Source organism: Oncorhynchus keta, chromosome 9, assembly GCF_023373465.1.
Source record: "Oncorhynchus keta strain PuntledgeMale-10-30-2019 chromosome 9, Oket_V2, whole genome shotgun sequence".
NCBI classification, from domain to species: domain Eukaryota; kingdom Metazoa; phylum Chordata; class Actinopteri; order Salmoniformes; family Salmonidae; genus Oncorhynchus; species Oncorhynchus keta.
In genome coordinates, this window is record NC_068429.1 from 21,378,559 (window position 1) to 21,397,569 (window position 19,011).

The following is a 19,011-nucleotide window of genomic DNA, read 5'->3' on the forward strand; positions in this document are numbered from 1 at the left end:
TCCCTCTAATCTAACCTGATCTGTAGGATCACGTTGGTCCCTCTAATTTAACCAGATCTGTAGGGCCACGCTGGTCCCTCTAATCTAACCTGATCTGTAGGGCCACGCTGGTCCCTCTAATCTAACCTGATCTGTAGGGCCATGCCGGTCCCTCTAATCTAACCTGATCTGTAGGGCCACGCTGGTCCCTCTAATCTAACCTGATCTGTAGGGCCACGCTGGTCCCTCTAATCTAACCTGATCTGTAGGGCCACGCTGGTCCCTCTAATCTAACCTGATCTGTAGGGCCATGCCGGTCCCTCTAATCTAACCTGATCTGTAGGGCCACGCTGGTCCCTCTAATCTAACCTGATCTGTAGGGCCAAGCTGGTCCCTGTATTGTTGTGGATGATGGTCATAATGGAGCAATTTCAGAGAAATAGATTGATTTCTACTGTAATCTCCAAAACCCAAGCGACCCTAACAACTATGGCTGCCTGCTTCAGGCTTTGAAATAATGGAGCAAGATAGAGCTTACTTAGGTTTCTCTTTCTCTTACTTCAGCAAACGTTATGGTGGTGCCTGTCACATATCCAGGTCTTTATACAGTAGTAGGCTACCTGTAGCTATTTGATTTCGGTTTGTACTAAACTGTAGGGTAACATGTAAAACAACCAAATGTTTGGGAAAAATACTTCCGAACAGTGCATTTTTTGCTAAACCTCACATTCAAACCAACATAGTGAGGCATGATACACTTGTTTTAGACTACCACATGATTACATCACTCTGCCAGAGGAACAAGGTACGTTCTGTGTGTTTTCGTAAGGAAACAAACAATAACATCGCTGGACCTCTATCCATATTATTGTGACATTTCTGTCAAGCCAATTGCCAACTTTCCAACAAAATGTCTCAAGTAGCTATTCGCTTGTGATTTTCCCATACAGTATCATCAGAGTGTATTTTTAGAGGGAAACATTTAAGAAAAAACTATTTATCAAATTAGAAGCCAATAATTTTGTAGCGGACAATATCAATAAAGTAGGCCTATATGTACTTATCCAAAGCTCTCAGTCAGTCATTTTCTAAAACATTTTTTTTCGACCACGTTGAGGGCATTTCAGTCATAACCTTGTGTTGTAGTTGGGTTTTGTTCAATTTCTATAATGGAATTTATGGAAAACTATTCATACGGTACTGTATCCAATAATCTCTTTGCCCCGGTGCTTGAATTAAAATGAAAAAGGAATGTTTTATTCTCACAGATTGTTTGTCCAAGGCCCAGCCCTACAGGGCCCTAAAAACAATGGGATATCGGATGCACCATCCTCTCCTGGACAGTCAGTTCCAACCCCTAAATACCCCTTCTACTCGGCCATAACGCTTCACCCCATAACTCAAATGTGCCAGCATCATGCTCTGAGCAAATGTGTCCACTGAGCAAGCCTAGATATTTCTCCTGACCATCCATGATGCAACAGAAACCTGAATAAAGACATCTCCCATGGAGGCCACCTGTCATAAACTGCCTGTTTGTTTCTAACCCTGCCCTATTTGGCTGGGCTCGAAAACATGATATAGGATCTCCACGATCCACAACACACCACTACACAGCCTCCGCTCTCCGCCCTCCTGGACAACGGACAATAACCAGACTATGTCCAACATTACTTTTAATAGATCTCCAGTGCTGAGGGGAGGAAAGAGATGTAATGGTGATGGAATTGACTGTCAGCTGAAGCAAATAATAGGATGGCATCATAATAAAACATCTGTTACCAAGAAAATAATGCAATAGTCAAGTGAAACAAGCTGTTAGCAAAAACCTGTTTCCTTCGATGAGTGCAAAGATGATTGATACTGTAGCTTTCAGGCCTATATTTGCTGTGCTATAGAATTATGTGCAAAAACACAGCCCAAGACCATGTATTTGGAGTCCAATGTTCTAACCACCACTGAACTAACATTTGGGTTCTAACCAATGAGGATCACAGATTCCTGGCTCCACCATGGTGAGGGCTGGGAGATCTGGTTGGAGGACACAGGGCTAACCAGAGCCATGTCAGGGATCAAGTAGGAGTCATGGCAGGAACAGAACACACAAGGGAAAGACACTAAGAAAGAAAAGGAGAGTGGGAGGGAGTGAAGGGAAGAGTTGTTTTTTTTCGTAAAGGCAATTGTGACTTTACCGATACTCTCTAGAGAGAGAGAGACAACACCCAGAACAGAGAATAGATTGATGGGAGAGAGGGGAGAGAGAACGTGAGACAATGAAGAGTGGGGAAGACAGTACACACATAGGAGAGGATTGGAAAAAAGGAAGCAATATATCTTGATTTGTTGGTGCTGGGGAGGGGGCGAGTTTGGGGGGGTTGCACATACAGTGCCTTCAGAAAGTATTCACAACCCTTGATTTTTTCCACATTTCGTTGTGTTACAGCCTGAATTTGAAATGGCCTACACACAATACCCCATAATGTCAAAGTGGAATTATGTTATTAACATTTTTTACAAATTAAGAAAAAATGAAAAGCTGAAATGTCTTGAGTCAATAAGTATTCAACCCATTTGTTATGGCAAGCCTAAATAAGTGCTTAACAAGTCACATAATACGTTGCATGGACTCACATCTGTGTGCAATAATAGTGTTTAACATGATTTTTTAATGACTGCCTCATCTCTGTACCCCAAACATACAATTATCTGTAAGGTCCCTCAGTTGAGGAGTGAATTTCAAACACAGATTCAGCTACAGAGACCAGGGAAGTTTTCCAATGCCTCGCAAAGAAGGGCACCTATTGGTAGATGGGTAAAAAAAAGCAGATACTGAATATCCCTTTAAGCACGGTGAAGTTATTAATTACACTTTAGATTGTGTATCAATATACCCAGTCACTACAAAGATATGGGTGTCCTTCCTAACTCAGTTAACGGAGAGGAAGGAAACAACTCAGGGATTTCACGATGATGCCAATCAACAGGCACTGAGTTCAATGGCTGTGACAGGAAAAAACTGGGGATGGTAGTTACTTGTAGTTACTCAACAATAATAACCAAATTGACAGAGTGAAAAGAAGGAAGCCTGTACAGAATAAAAAGATTCTGAAACATGCATCCTGTTTGCAACAAGGCAATGTACTCATGTAATATTGCAAAAAATGTGACAAAGTAATTCACTTCTTGTCCTGAATAGAAAGTGTTATGTTTGGGACAAATCCAATACAACACATTGCTGAGTACCATGCTCCATAAGCATAGTGGTGGGTGCAGCATGTTACGGGTATGCTGGTATTCGTTAAGTGCTGGGGAATACATTTGCTAAAATGTCTAAAAACATGTTTATACTTTGTCATTATGGGTTGTAGTGTGTCGATGGGTGAGAATTTAAAAAAGATCTACTTTGAATTCAGGCACAACACAACAAAATGTGAATAAGTCAAGGGGTATGAATACATTCTGAAGGCACTTTATGTGTGTATCATAGCTTAGAGTAAAAGGGCTGCATGTGTGTGTGTCTGTGTGTGCAAACGCACAGTGTGTGTGTGATTGCATGCGTCTGTGTGTGTGTTGGGGATTTGGAGAGGTACGGTACTATGTCATCCTAGGTTCAGCACTGGTCATACTGGCTCCAGGTAAGTGTGTTTTATCCATCTCTGGAATACTGTGGTCTAGGGTACTGTGGTCTGGAGTCCTGTGGTCTACAGTCCTGTGGTCTAGAGTCCTGTGGTCGAGAGTCCTGTGGTTTGGTCTGGCTGCTGAAGAGTCAGAGGTTGTCAAATGATGTGGAGCGTCCATCCACTCGGTCCATCTCACTGCAGTCACACACCGTAGAAAGTCATAATTTAAAACGGCCCTTCCAAAAATATCTAAAACCTACAAAGAGTGGTCAGGCAAACAGAGGTTCCTATGTGCTGTGGCGAACATATTCCTTTCACTCAACCTTCTGGTATTCATTGTGATTCAAGGCAAAACGCAGCAGCCATTCATTTCCCAAATGTCATGTTCCATACTGGCACACGCACTCAAGCCACTATAAGACTTATGAAATGGAATAGGTGTGTGTGTACACGTGCACATACACATACACGTCTACATACATGTGCATGTGTGATTTATTGCTGGTGTTAAAAGAAGACAACGTCTCCAAGAGTGTTACAAATGAGTCCCAGTGAGGTTTCCATTCCTCTGGTGAAAATGTCACTGTTGAAACGTAATTACACCCCAAGGTGAGGTCACAAGCAGGAATTCCATTGTTGGCAATTACATTTGTTTTAATGGGTCGTTTGGAAGGGGCAATACACAATCACAGAGTCACAGACACACACACTCACTCACTCACACAAACACACACACAGGAATAAGTTTACATACACACAAACAGAGAGAGACACCCACTGTGCTGTAAATGGAAGCACGGGGGTCATCCGTCAGTTGACCCTTGACCTTTCTAAGTTTAAAGCATCTCAAAACGAGGTTGTTAGAAGGCTTGAACGTAACCCCAGACTCACAATTGTTTTCCAAACCATTTTGGGACTGATAGAGAACTAATCAATTGTAATAGGGATGTGGGAGAACCATACTAAGCAAACACTACTTAATGATTACAACACTAGGAGTGTATGTGACAAGAAAAGATATGAGAGGAAAATGTAAAAAAGAGAAGACCAGAAAATGAAAAAGAGATTGAGAACGGGTAAGAAAAAAAGTTTCAAAAGTTGGAAAGGAGATGAATTGTTGGCTCATGGCTTCAGATCTTTGGATAAGATCTCTGGATCAATCTGGGTCATAACCTATGGCCACCTTCAGTCACTAAACCTGCCCCTCTCACCATAAGCCAAATCACAGCAGCTCATACTTATTTTATGAATATATTTTTTCTTTGCACTTCCAGATGTTTCTCCTTTTTCATCAGGAAATCCTTCTCTCCCTCCCTCCCTCTCTCTCTATGGCTCTCTCGCTGTCTCTCTCTCACAAAGGCTTTGCGTGGCTTGGCAACCAAACATGAACCCAATGTATCCTATGACTCGTCTTATGTAGAGCACCAACATACTAGAGGAGGCTGGTGGGAGGAGCTGTAGGAAGACAGGCCCATTGTAATGGCTGGAATGGAATAAATGGAAGGGTATCAAATACATCAAACATGGAAACCACATATTTGGCTACGTTCCATCTATTCCATTCCAGCCATATAGCTCCTCCACCAGCCTCCTCTGCAACACACACCGTTTGGATTTCTAGTTTAAATGTAATATGAAAATACTGAGACAGAAATGCTGAGCAAGCTCCAATGTACCTCAGGGGTAGAATACTTTCCTCCTGAAATTTAAGTCACTCTTCTTTTTTTACCTGCAAAGTTCATGGGATCCTACCAACATGCTTGCAGCAGAGAGAGAGAGAGAGAGAGAGAGAGAGAGAGAGAGAGAGAGAGAGAGAGAGAGAGAGAGAGAGAGAGAGAGAGAGAGAGAGAGAGAGAGAGAGAGAGGGAGAGAGAGAGTGTCCTTTAACCATTTGTACATTGTTAAAACACTGTATATATATAATATGACATTTGTAATGTCTTTATTGTTTTGAAACCTCTGTATGTGTGATGTTTACTGTTCATTTTTATTGTTTGTTTCACTTCATATATTATCTACCTCACTTGCTTTGGCAATGTTAACACATGTTTCCCATGCCAATAAAGCCCTTGAATTGAATTGAATTGAGAGAGAGAGAGAGAAATCTCTCTGGTTGCTTGGGGTTTATAGTTTGTGACCCACTGACCTCAGTCTCCATCTCCATAGATGAACTCTGCTTCAAGCCTTTCTTCCCATAATCATTAGCACCCAGCAAATGAGAGAGGCCGAATGATAGACTGGTCAGCAGTGGCCTGGCTGACCGTTGCCTGCAGGAAAGTGACAAGTCATTAGTAAGTGACTGAAACAACTTCAGGCCCTAAAGCACAGGCAGGCCTGCATTTTAAATGGCTGACATCACCATGTGGTGACTTGAAATGTTATGACCACAGGCTACTGTGGCTAGAAGGGCATGTTCACACACGAAAATGTACAGTCCACGCCAGGGGCACAACTTTCACTGGGGACGGGGGGACATGACCCACCCACATTCTAAAATTGCAGTTTTATTTTTGCACTGTGATACAAAAAGTGGCATGCATGGGTGTGCTTTAGGACCATGCGGATGCCTCAGAGCTGTCGGGTAGGCTGTTTGGCGGTTTCAGACGGCTGAATTTAGTACTAGCAGACACCACAGAGCATGTGGACAGGCTGTGTGAAGGCAAAGCTTCTGAAAGGCGGTACCAGCACAATGCTGCTGTCTGCAGCTGCTGTCTCTGTGTGTTGCACTTTTTCTCCCAGCTGTAAAAGCATGCAGAGCAGAAACTGGCTAATCTTTATTGACTAATGTAGTTGGCAAGGTAACTGCTGTTTGACTTAACAGAAATTGCATTTTATTTTATATTTATTCCCAGTGCTGAGCTATTGTAACGGCGTTCTTCGTTTGTTGAAAGAGAGTCGGACCGAAATGCAGTGTGGTGGTTACTCATGTCTTTAATGAAGAAAAACGGAACGATACATGAATTAACTAATAAATACAAAAACAACAAACGGAACGTGAAACCTATTACAGCCTATCTGGTGAACACTACACAGAGACAGGAACAATCACCCACGAAATACACAGTGAAACCCCGGCTACCTAAATACGGTTCCCAATCAGAGACAACGAGAATCACCTGACTCTGATTGAGAACCGCCTTAGGCAGCCAAGCCTATACAACACCCCTACTCAGCCGCAATCCCAATAACTACAAAACCCCAATACGAAATACAACAAAAACCCATGTCCCACCCTGGCCTGACCAAATATATAACGAAAACACAAAATACTAAGACCAAGGCGTGACAGCTATCTGTCAGGTAGCAGTATCTAACAGCTGTTATGTATATGGAAATCTTTTGTAGCCTTTTTGTCCCGTTTCAACAGAAGTAAATTAACTTGGGTAGTTTTCGCCAGTTGATGTACCATTCGAGCTAGCCAAAAGTTGGCTAACGTTACCTAGCTCACTAACTTTAGCTATTATTTTTGCTTCAATCAGACTAGGCCTGAATCAAACGATGAAACCAGTGGCCAAATGATTGAAGATTTGAACCATTGATTCTATTCTTGGATAATATAATGTATAAATGTACACCGAGGTCATTCTTTGTCATGCCTCATCTGAGCAGGATTATATGTTGACTGTGGTCTCAGCAGGGTCAGGCCACCAGGGAAGACCAGTCTGTGACAGCGCTGAGGTGAACTTTTGCAGATACTTTATTCTCTCTAAGCAGCAAACACTGGACAAGCCAGAAGCTTCAAATATGAATCTATTTTAAGGTAGTCTGACAAACCTCTGAAGTTGATTTCCAAACTGTAACAAAACGATTGATAGAGGCTTTTCTCGATTATACAAAACATGTGAGGAAGACCTGGAAGACACAATTGATGATGATGAATAGATACAGATACAGTATGATGAATGCCCAGTGATGGTCATATAATATTAGACATACATTACTGCAGTTTAAAACCATCCACAGAACATACTATATGCCAGTGAAACTGAATATCATGCACTCAGAAATGTAAGTCCTCTGCTAGAGGTGTAAAACACAAAAGGGGAAATATTTGCATATGCTATGATCTTGTGAAGGCTGGCTGAAATCTGGCAAAGAGTATGTTCTTTTATCTCAGCATGTCTACAGATTTTCCCTTCCTGTTTTTCTTTGCTTGGAAATGTTGATACTGGAGACTGTTATCAGAAGAACCTGTGTAACCTAGCATTTATAGCTACTAAGAAATGCATTGCCATTAATTGGAAGGTTGGTTATCTTCCCACAATGTCACAATGGATGGCAGAAATGTCAAGTTATGTATCTGTCATGCCTGCTCCTGCTCTTCCCCCCTGGCGCTCGAGGACGCCGGGTTCCCCAGCAATACGCACTCCTGCCACCATCATTAGCACACCTGCTTCCCTCGTCACGCGCAACAGCGATCATTTGGACTCACCTGGACTCAGTCACCTGTGTTATTTCCTTCCCTATATCTGTCTGTCCCTCAGCTCTGTTCCCCGCTTCTGCATTAACTTTCGTATGTCATTTTGTTACCCGTGTGCTGATGCTGTTCCTGTCTTGTTGTCTGTTCCTCAAATGTTTGTCTCCCCGTACCTGCTTCTCGAGTCCAGCGTCGGTCCTTACAGTATCACTAGATTTGATTTATTACAAGATTAAGGGTATACTGTGCACATTTAATAAATTATGGGTGCTTTATTTGGAATACTTTATGACAAAAGGGGGCTGTATTGAAAACATTAGCTTTTAAATGTTGAGCAGTTACAAATTGATTTAATTTGATTTAATCAGACACCTGTCTGATTTGTGCTTATCTCAGTGGACTAATCCAAGTTTGAAACGCTCCTGTCAATGTTGATTAAGGAGGCACACCTGATTACACATATAGAAGTAGGACTAGTCTACCTGGCCTGCATACAAATGCAGGCCTATAAATGTGCCCATTCGGGGATGTTTGATAGTAGTAGTTTGATAGTAGTTCTGATTGTCTTAACTCACCACCACTAATGAGCTGTGGTAATTTTTCTTCACCTCAAACAGCAAGTTAACAAAGTCTGTTTGTAGAATCAATTGAGAATGACAATAGTTCCTCAAAGTATTTGAACAATATTTCAAGCTTTCTCCTTTTCTATAACCACTCGACATGAAAGGGAAAAATGTAATGCTCTGATTCAGCGGAAACAATATCCGTTGCACAAATAGCCTACAGCTGTGTCTGTCCCAAACTTACTGACTCGAAACTCTGAAGGCCCAGAATATATTATACAATGTTTCAAGTTTGCTCACTCGAGTTTCTGAGCGACCCAGTTGATAGTTGATACAATGTTTCAAGTTTGTTGCAGACATGCCATGCGTATACTTGCAGGCTGCAATGTTTTAATGTGTTGGCTTTATATAGGCTATTTTTAAATAGTTGGCAATAGCAATAAAAGTTACTTTTAGATCATTTTTTAAATGTACTTTTTACCATTTATCTCCCCAATTGGTAGTTAGTCTTTTCCCATTGCTGCAACTCCCGTATGGACTCGGAAGAGGTGAAGATAAAAAGCCATGCGTTCTCCGAAACACGACCCTGCCAAGCTGCACGGCTTTTTGACACACTGCTAGCTTAACTTGGAAGCCAACAGCACCAATCTGTCGGAGGAAACACCATACAGCTGGCGACAGAAGTCAGCGAACATGCGCCCGGCCCACCACAAGGAATCGCTAGAGTGCGATGGGAGAAGGACAGCATGGCTGGCCAAACTCTCCCCTAACTCGGACAATGCTTGGCCAATTGAGATACAAAAATGATTATGAATTAAATTAAATTGTTCCATGAAATTGTGCATATGAATATCCTTACTGACATGCATATTATGAATTTAACTGAGAAGGATCATACTGCCCTTCCTCCTCTCAGGAGCCTCCACTGACTGACATGTTGTTCATCAAAAGATCAGAGAAGGAATCTAGTACTGAAAGCATAAGCTACAGCTAGCTAGCACTGCAGTTCATAAAATGTGGTGAGTAGTTGACTCAAAGAGAGAGAAAGACAATAGTTGAACAGTTTTGAACAAATTACTTTCTTCCAAAATTAAGTAGAAGCTAGAGAGAGAGAGAGCTAGCTATATTGGGTTGTATTTTTAAAACTTTCACTTAGGTAGCTGAATGCAACTAGCTAGTTTAGCCTACTCAAACACCCGGCTCAAACAGAGAGGGATGCTATGTTAGCTAGGTGGCTATGGCTGTCCAACACCGGAACTCTTCCAAGTCAAGGTAAGCTTTTGGTTTTATAAATGTATTGCCACCGTGTCCCGCTGGTGTAACTGCTAAACTGCTTTCTGACTGTACATTGTACTGCATGATTGTAGTGGGTTTACTAACGCGTTAGTTCTAGTAGCTATGTTGACTATGAGGTGACAACGACTGTGTGTAGCAGTTAGCAGTCATGATATGAAGGTTTGGCTTATTTTTTGCCTGGTCACAGACAGCTGATCTGTTGCGAACTGAAGTCCACAAGTGAAAGGAAAAGGTTAGAGGAAAGCGCGTAGATATTTGAGAGAAGGAATTACAATATATACATGGAACAAAATGATCATGCTGTTTTTATATGGCTGCTATGAAAGTGAACTGTGTTTGCGTGTGATCAGGGGTGTATACATACCGCCGATTCTGTTGAAAAATGTTTCTTAAACGGAAGCAAACGGAACGAAACAAGGATAAACATAGATAGAATTTGTCCAATAGAAACTCTCATTTGCAACTGTTGGACGAATGATTACACCCTAGATCCGATAGATGTGCAAGGGTGTATTGAATGTGTCACTGCCTATCACCTTGATAACTCAAAATTCTCTCGACCTGTGCACCTACATTTTAAACTTCCATTCATAGGTTAGGTTGTAGCAACCTCATGAAGGATACAGGGAAAATGTGAGTAACGTGTAGTAGCCTAAACCAATCAATGTTACATTGAGCTGGGTGTATAGAATATGAATGACAGTCATCAAATATGCTGTAATAGAAAAAAGGCCATGCTCATAATAAAAATCATCCTCTCATCTTAAACGGCACTGACCATCACTAATGTCAGTTCATGCTACAAGAGCTCTGATAGGTTGGAGGACGTCCTCTGGAAGTTGTCATAATTACTGTGTACAGTGCATCCGGAAAGTATTCAGAACCCTTCTGTCACGAACCGGCTCAAAGCCCGTAACAAAAGGGAGACAACGTGGAGATAAGGAGTAACAAAATATATATTTATTAACTAAAGCAACTAAGGAAAATATACAATGGTGTGTGTAATCAGTAATGTAAGTGAGTGTTTTGCATGCATGAATGTGATAATGCAGGGTTTTGAAAGGTGCTAAGGCAAACAACCAAAAACCACCAAGAAACACAACAAAAACTATCAAAGTGTCTGCATGGAGAGAGTCTCCTCCATGAATGGGGAAGTGGTGTATTTATCCTGGGAGACACCGGGCCCAGGTGTTTCCCATGTAGCTGACGACCCTCCCAACTCCGCCCACCAGCATCCTAATAAGGAAACAACAAAGAGAATACGGCAGACAGAGTGGGAGGGTCGTCACACTTCCCCTTTTCCACATTCTGTTACATTACAGCCTTATTCTAAAATGTAATACATTTTTTAAAAATCCTCATCAATCTACACACAATACCCCATAATGACAAAGCAAAAGTTTTTTTTTTCTTTCAAATGTCTGAAAAAACAAGAACAGAAATACCTTATTTACATAAGTATTCAGACCCTTTTATATGAGACTCGAAATTGAGCTAAGGCGGATGCTGTTTCCATTGATCGTCCTTGAGATGTTTGTACAACTTGATTGGAGTCCACCTGTGGTAAATTAATTTGATGGGACATGATTTGGAAAGGCACACACCTGGCTATATAAGGTCCCAAAGTTGACAGTGCATGTCAGATCAAGAACCAAGCCATAAGGTTGAAGGAATTGTCCGTAGAGCTCAGAAACAGGATTGTGTTGAGGCACAGATCTGGGGAAATGTACCAAAATATGTCTGCAACATTGAAGGTCCCCAAGAACACAGTGGAACACAGTGGCCTCCATCATTCTTCCTAGAACTGACCGGCCGGCCAAACTGAGCAATCAGGGGTGAAGGGCCTTGGTCAGGGAAGTGACCAAGAACCTGATGGTCACTCTGACAGAGCTCCAGAGTTCCTCTGTGTAGATGGGAGAACCTTCCAGAAGGACAATCATCTCTGCAGCACTCCACCAATCAGGCCTTTATGGTAGAGTGACCAGATGGAAGGCACTTCTCAGTAAAAGGAACATGACAGACCGCTGGGAGTTTGCCAAAAGACACCTAAAGGACTCTCAGACCAAATCAAATCAATCAAATAAAATAAAATACAATTTTATTTGTCACATACACATGGTTAGCAGATGTTAATGCGAGTGTAGCGAAATGCTTGTGCTTTTAGTTCCGACAATGCAGTAATAACCAACGAGTAATCTAGCTAACAATTCCAAAACTACTACCTTATACACAGTGTAAGGGGATAAAGAATATGTACATAAAGATATATGAATGAGTGATGGTACAGAGCGGCATAGGCAAGATGCAGTAGATGGTATCGAGTACAGTATATACATATGAGATGAGTATGTAAACAAAGTGGCATAGTTTAAAGTGGCTAGTGATACATGTATTACATAAAGATGCAGTAGATGATATAGAGTACAGTATATACGTATACATATGAGATAAATAATGTAGGGTATGTAAACATTATATTAAGTAGCATTGTTTAAAGTGGCTAGTGATATATTTTACATCAATTCCCATTATTAAAGTGGCTGGAGTTGAGTCAGTGTGTTGGCAGCAGCAACTCAATGTTAGTCTGATGGCCTTGAGATAGAAGCCGTTTTTCAGTCTCTCGGTCCCAGCTTTGATGCACCTGTACTGACCTCGCCTTCTGGATGATAGCGGGGTGAACAGGCAGTGGCTCGGGTGGTTGTTGTCCTTGATGATCTTTATGGCCTTCCTGTGACATCAGGTGGTGTAGGTGTCCTGGAGGGCAGGTAGTTTGCCCCCGGTGATGCGTTGTGCAGACCTCACTACCCTCTGGAGAGCCTTGCGGTTGTGGGCAGAGCAGTTGCCGTACCAGGCGGTGATACAGCCCGACAGGATGCTCTCGATCTGTAGAAGTTTGTGAGTGCTTTTGGTGACAAGCCACATTTCTTCAGCCTATTGAGGTTGAAGAGGCGCAGCTGCGCCTTCTTCACGATGCTGTCTGTGTGAGTGGACCAATTCAGTTTGTCTGTGATATGTATGCCGAGGAACTTAAAACGTACTACCAGCTCAGGGATTTGAACTTGGAACCTTTCGGTTACTAGTACAATGCTCTAACCACTAGGCTACCCTGCCGCCTCTGCTGTTTCCTGAAGTCCACAATCATCTCCTTAGTTTTGTTGACGTTGAGTGTGAGGTTGTTTTCCTGACACCACACTCCGAGGGCCCTCACCTCCTCCCTGTAGGCCGTCTCGTCGTTGTTGGTAATCAAGCCTACCACTGTTGTTTCGTCCGCAAACTTGATGATTGAGTTGGAGGCGTGCGTGGCCACGCAGTCGTGGGTGAACAGGGAGTACAGGAGAGGGCTCAGAACGCACCCTTGTAGGGCCCCAGTGTTGGGGATCAGCGGGGTGGAGATGTTGTTACCTACCCTCACCACCTGGGGGCGGCCCGTCAGGAAGTCCAGTACCCAGTTGCAGAGGGTGGGGTCGAGACCCAGGGTCTCGAGCTTGATGACGAGTTTGGAGGGTACTATGGTGTTACAAGATTCTTTGGTCTAATGAAACCAAGATTGAACTCTTTGGCCTGAATGCCAAGTGTCCAAGTGGAGGAAACCTGGGGCACCATCCCTCCAGTGAAGCATGGTGGTGGCAGCATCATGCTGTGGGGATGTTTTTGAGCGGCAGGGACTGGGAGGCTAGTCAGGATCAAGGGAAAGATGAACGGAGCAAAGTACAGAGAGATCCATGATGAAAACCTGCTCCAGAGCTCTCAGGACCTCAGCTTGGGGCGAAGGCACACCTTCCAACAGGTCAACCACCCTAAGCACACAGCCAAGACAATGGAGGAGGGGCTTTGGGACAAGTCTCTGAATGTCCTTGAGTGGCCCAGCCAAAGGCCGGACTCTGAAGAGACCTGAAAATAGCTGTGCAGTGATGCTCCCCATCCAACCTGACAGAGCTTGAGAGGATCTGCAGAGAAGAATGGGAGAAACTCCCCAAATACAGGTAGCCAGGCTTGTAGCGTCATACCCAAGAAGACTCAAGGCTGTAATTGCTGCCAAAGGTGCTTCAACAAAGTACAGAGTAAAGGGTCTGAATACTTACGTAAATGTGATATTTTTCTTCTTTTTAAAAAAAATATAAATTAGCAAACATTTCAAAAAAACTATTTTTGCTTTTTCATTATGAGGTATTGTGTGTAGATTAATGAGGTGGGGAACTATTTTATCCATTTTAGAATAAGGCTGTAATTTAACAAAAGTTTGAAAAAGTCAAGGGGTCTGAATACTTTCCGAATGCACTGTAAGTGAGAACCAAGAGCCTCCTTGGTTTTGTATTGAAGTCAATGTACCCAGAGGAGGACAGAAGATAGCTGTCCTCCGGCTAACGCATGGTGCTGCTGAGACTACTGTAGACCTTCATTGCAAAACAGTGCATTTTAATCCATTATTTGGTGACGTAAATATATTTAGTATAGTTTTATCGTAAAATTAATGTTTGCTATTTTTATTTTTTTGAAAATCACTGAGGAGGCTGGTCCTCCCCTTCCTCCTTTGAGGAGCCTCCACTGATTCAGAAATAATTCCTCTCAGTAACTAGTCTATTCTTCTATACTGCTTTATTGCAATCTGGTAGGCTTAATCCCCAATGACCTTTTTTAATAGACTTTTGTTGACAATTTACAGGTCCTCAAGCCAGCTGGCAGTTGACCATAGTCATGATGTTGTTGTAGGGGAGTTGGACAGCGTTTGGAGCTTTTCATTGGGACCAGCACAGGCACTGTAGCTAATATAATCCAAAGGGCTCCACTCGGCTGTAGCCCCGGTCCAAGGAGTACCTCAAGTCTCAGCTCACCGTGTGGAGGGGAGTAGAGCGGCGGTGACAACATATCTATTCCAGATGGAGGAGAGGAACGACCAACCAACAGACCAACTGCTGCTGACCTACTTTTTCACTCTCACATTTTTCACTTTTCCTACTGCTTTTCAAAATCATGCCACTACATAATAATGAGTGTGAGTTTTTGTCACAACCAAGGCTTGTGGGAAGTGACAAAGAGCTCTTATAGGAACAGGGCACAAATAATAACATAATAATAATAATCAATAATTTTACTCTTTATTTAACCATCTTACATATAAAACCTTATTTGTTCATCGAAGATTGTGAATAACTCACCACAGGTTAATGAGAAGGGTGTGCTTGAAAGGATGCACATAACTCTGCAATGTTGGGTTGTTTTGGAGAGAGTCTCAGTCTTAAATCATTTTCCACACACAGTCTGTGCCTGTAGCTTTCATGCCAGTGAGGGCCGAGAATCCACTCTCACATAGGTACGTGGTTGCAAAGGGCATCAGTGTCTTAACAGCAGTTACGTTTGGCTACATACGGACCGTTAGTGGAATTCCCGTGAGAGAATAACGGTTAATGTGATTGGATGTAAATTATTTGACTAGGCTACCTGTATTTGACATTGTGTTGTTATTTCGCTGAACACGAGATGGCGAGAAAACAACCTCACCCAAATGTATAGCCACATTGGAAAATATACATTTGTATTTTTATTTATTTTTCATGTGATTTTTAATTGCCGTACCCCCGACGGCCAGGGGTATACCTGCCGTAGAGGTTAAAACTGAAAGGGGGAAAAAATCAGCCTCATGACAAAATGCATTATAAAACTGCACATTTTTCTCTCTGCCTCATGGCAAAATGTGTTGAAATGTGGGAAGTTAGCTGTCCCCCCCCCCCACAAAAAAAGTTGTTTGTGTCACATCCTGATCTGATTCACCTGTCTTTGTGCTTGTCTCCACCAACCCTCCAGGTGTCGCCCATCTTCTCATTATCCCATTTGTATTTGTACCTGTGTTCTCTGTTTGTCTGTTGCCAGTTCGTCTTGTCTTGTCAGGTCTTACCAGCGTTCTTTCCCACATTCCTTTTTCTCTAGTTCTATTTCCTAGTTTTTTCTGGTTCTGACCAATCTGCCTGCCCTGCCGTCCTGTACCTGCCTGATCACGAACCTCTGCCTGCCCTCCACATGCCCTTTGCCTGCCCGTGTTTCTAATAAATCATCTGAGAACCGTACTATCAGCCTCCCTGTCTGCATCTGTGTCGTGATAATTTGTTTGTCTATTAGGTGGGCCCCCTACCCCTAAGGCCCCAAATGCGGTAGTCCGGCCCTGTGCCTATCCCTATCTCACCAGTCTGCCTGCCTAATGCAGTAGCCCCAGACACACACACACACACACACATGCACACTGAGGTGGCCTGCTGTGGCCTGGGCAATGATTCCTGATGGCTTTCACGGAGGAAGAAAGGGCGGATGGATCTCTGGAGGTCTGCTGCCCCCATCAGCCTCACAGCATTTCTGATTCGGGCTCAGAGAAAAGTATGGGGGACTTTGCCAACAATAAGCTACTGTATGTCTCATATTCACCAGCATAGTAAGTCTATGGCCTATCAAGATCTCTTCACATTCAAGTAATGTTCAGCTGCAGCTTATTGAAAACACATCTTTATTTCACATGCTTACAAACCAGGCATACCTTTTTGAAGGATGATGGATTGAAGTAGGAAGTCTTAGCTCTTCTATCTTTGGTAGAACATGACTGCCCTCTTCTGGTTATTGAAAAACCCTACACAAAGAGTTCAGGATGTACGCAGCATTCTCATCTTGAGTAGGGGGGCATAACTAGCTACCTAGTTTAGTGAATATGAATGCCATAGTGATAATTCTTCAATCAAAACAGCCAATTAAATAATTGTCCCGTTTCATTTTTCCGGTCAGGATGTCTCATAATTCTTAAAATACTAAGAAAAATAGTATATATTCCTGTGAGGATGTACCATTAAAAAAAATTGGTTGAAGATGCCACGAAGTAAGTGACAATGCCTTAACCATATGTGTGTTGAAGACCACTAAGGGCCTCTTCCATCCTTGTCAAGGGGAGTGCTAACCTTCTCTCCTTTCATACAACACAAACTGTTACAGTCAAATGACCTCTATATATATGACTGCGAGAGTATAAACGTATTTTCTAGGGTTACTCAAATGGAATCTACCAATATGGCTAAATATACAATAACAATTATAGAATATCCTATTTTCTAATACGTGCAATGTTTTTCTAAATCCAAATCAGTAGTTATATTAATGTATTCGTTCTATCTACGAAAACGCCCAGAATGCATTGCCTAAAACTTCCATATCATTGGTGTGAGCCAATGACATCGAGTTATTGACCGCCTCAATCCAGGAAGTCAACAAAATATTTTAGCATTTAAACCAGACCGTTTTGGTGTATGCTATGAAACAACTACCTATTCGGTTTCTGATTGTAGTTGTCTACTTACTCCATCAGTTGACGCCAATGACGTATAGTAGGTTAAAGTTCAAACAGAACAGAATAGAATAGATTGGATTGGTTCAATTGAGAAATGTCTTTAACGAGAAAATTTGAATGGGGAAGGGAAGTATGGCAAAATAACACGTTTTGAAATGTTCAGCTCAAGACAAAACAGTACTGCATGGATGAGAAGCATTAAGTAGCGTTGGAAGTTGTTGATATCCCTCTCCATCTGTGGTCAGATTATATACTTATTGACAGACGAGTGGTCAAAATGCTTAAACTAGGTATAGCTAATTTTAAATTTATAGCTGCTGGTTGTCAGTTTACTTTACCAGTCTTAACTAGCTACGCCCTTTAGACGCCAATGATAGCTAACAGAAACCTAGCCTTCCTAAAGGGTAGGAATCAGGTGTTTTTACTCAAAGTAACAACACAGTCTGGTCAAAGACTTAGTAGCTTAGTTGTAGGTAGGGTTACCTATAACTACAAACATAGTTGTGTTTTTACACATCTATTAACTTATTTCCGGATATCTTCAGAACTACCCACAATGCACAATTTTCTCAACATCATATGCAGAACCGGTGCTACCTAGCTAGATCCCAGTCTCAGTGGTAACGTTATTTACTAGCTATTTACTATCCATATGTTAAATGTGGTTACGTTTACGCTACCTACAATTTAAAAGGGGGGCAGTTAGCTATAGCTAGTTAGTATCTAGCCCATGATCATGACTCTCAGTTCCATTACAATTACGCATAATAGTCATTGGATGAAGGCATCTTCTGTACGGGGGAGTTCTGTTAAGAGCCCAGACGCTCGGTCTGAACATTAGCTAACACACCACTTGCGTTATGTTTTTGGAAGCATAAGGACCTTATCTTTCGTATCAGCGAGAAATAATTGAGGTCAGGGCTCTGTGCAGGAGAGTCAAGTGTTCCAAACCATTTCTGTATTGATCTTGCCTTGTGCACAGGGACATTGTCATGCTGAAACAGGAAAGGGCATCTCCCAAACTGTTGCCACACAGTTGGAAGCACGGAATCGTCTAGAATGTCTTTGTATGCTGTAGCGTTACGATTTGTCCATCGGACGGCCAGATAGCCTAGTGGTTAGTGTTTGGCCAGTAAAGGAAGGTTGCTAGATCGAATCCCAGAGCTGACAAGGTAAAAATCTGTCGTTCTGCCCCTGAACAAGGCAGTTAACCACTGTTCCTAGGCTGTCATTGTAAATAAGAATTTGTTCTTAACTGAATGCCTGGTAAAATAAAATAAAAAATGGTGAAGTGTGATTGATCACTCCAGAGAATGTGTTTCCACTGCTCCAGAGTCCAATGGCGGCGAGCTTTACACCACTCCAGCCGACGCTTGGCATTGCGCATGGTGATCTAAGGCTTGTGTGTGGCTGCTTGGCCATGGAAACCCATTTCATGAAGCTCCTGACAAACAGTTCTGGTGCTGACATTGCTTCCAGAGGCAGTTTGGAACACGGTAGTAAGTGTTGCAACAGACAAATTTTTATGTCCTCCAGCACTCGGCGATTGTGGGTTCCTACCTAGACGTTTCCACTTCACAATAACGGCGCTTACAGTTGACCGGGGCAGCTCTAGCAGGACAGAAATTTGACAAACTGACTTGTTGGAAAGGTGGCATCCTATGACAGTGCCACTTTGAAAGTCAGTGAGCTCTTCAGTAAGGCCATTCTACTGCCAATGTTTGTCTATGGAGATTGCATGGCTTTTTGCCTGATTTGTATACACCTGTCAGCAACAGGGATGGCTGAAATAACTGACTCCACTAATTTGAAGGG

At 42.4% G+C, this 19,011-nt stretch overlaps 1 non-coding gene across 1 annotated transcript; it reads right to left on the bottom strand.

Annotated features, from left to right (window-relative positions):
• Window positions 1-16,703: 16,703 nt before the first annotated feature.
• On the bottom strand, window positions 16,704-16,832 carry LOC118388137 (U6atac minor spliceosomal RNA). Its single transcript, XR_004826519.1, has one exon. It is a non-coding gene; the product is annotated as a U6atac minor spliceosomal RNA (small nuclear RNA).
• Window positions 16,833-19,011: the final 2,179 nt, after the last annotated feature.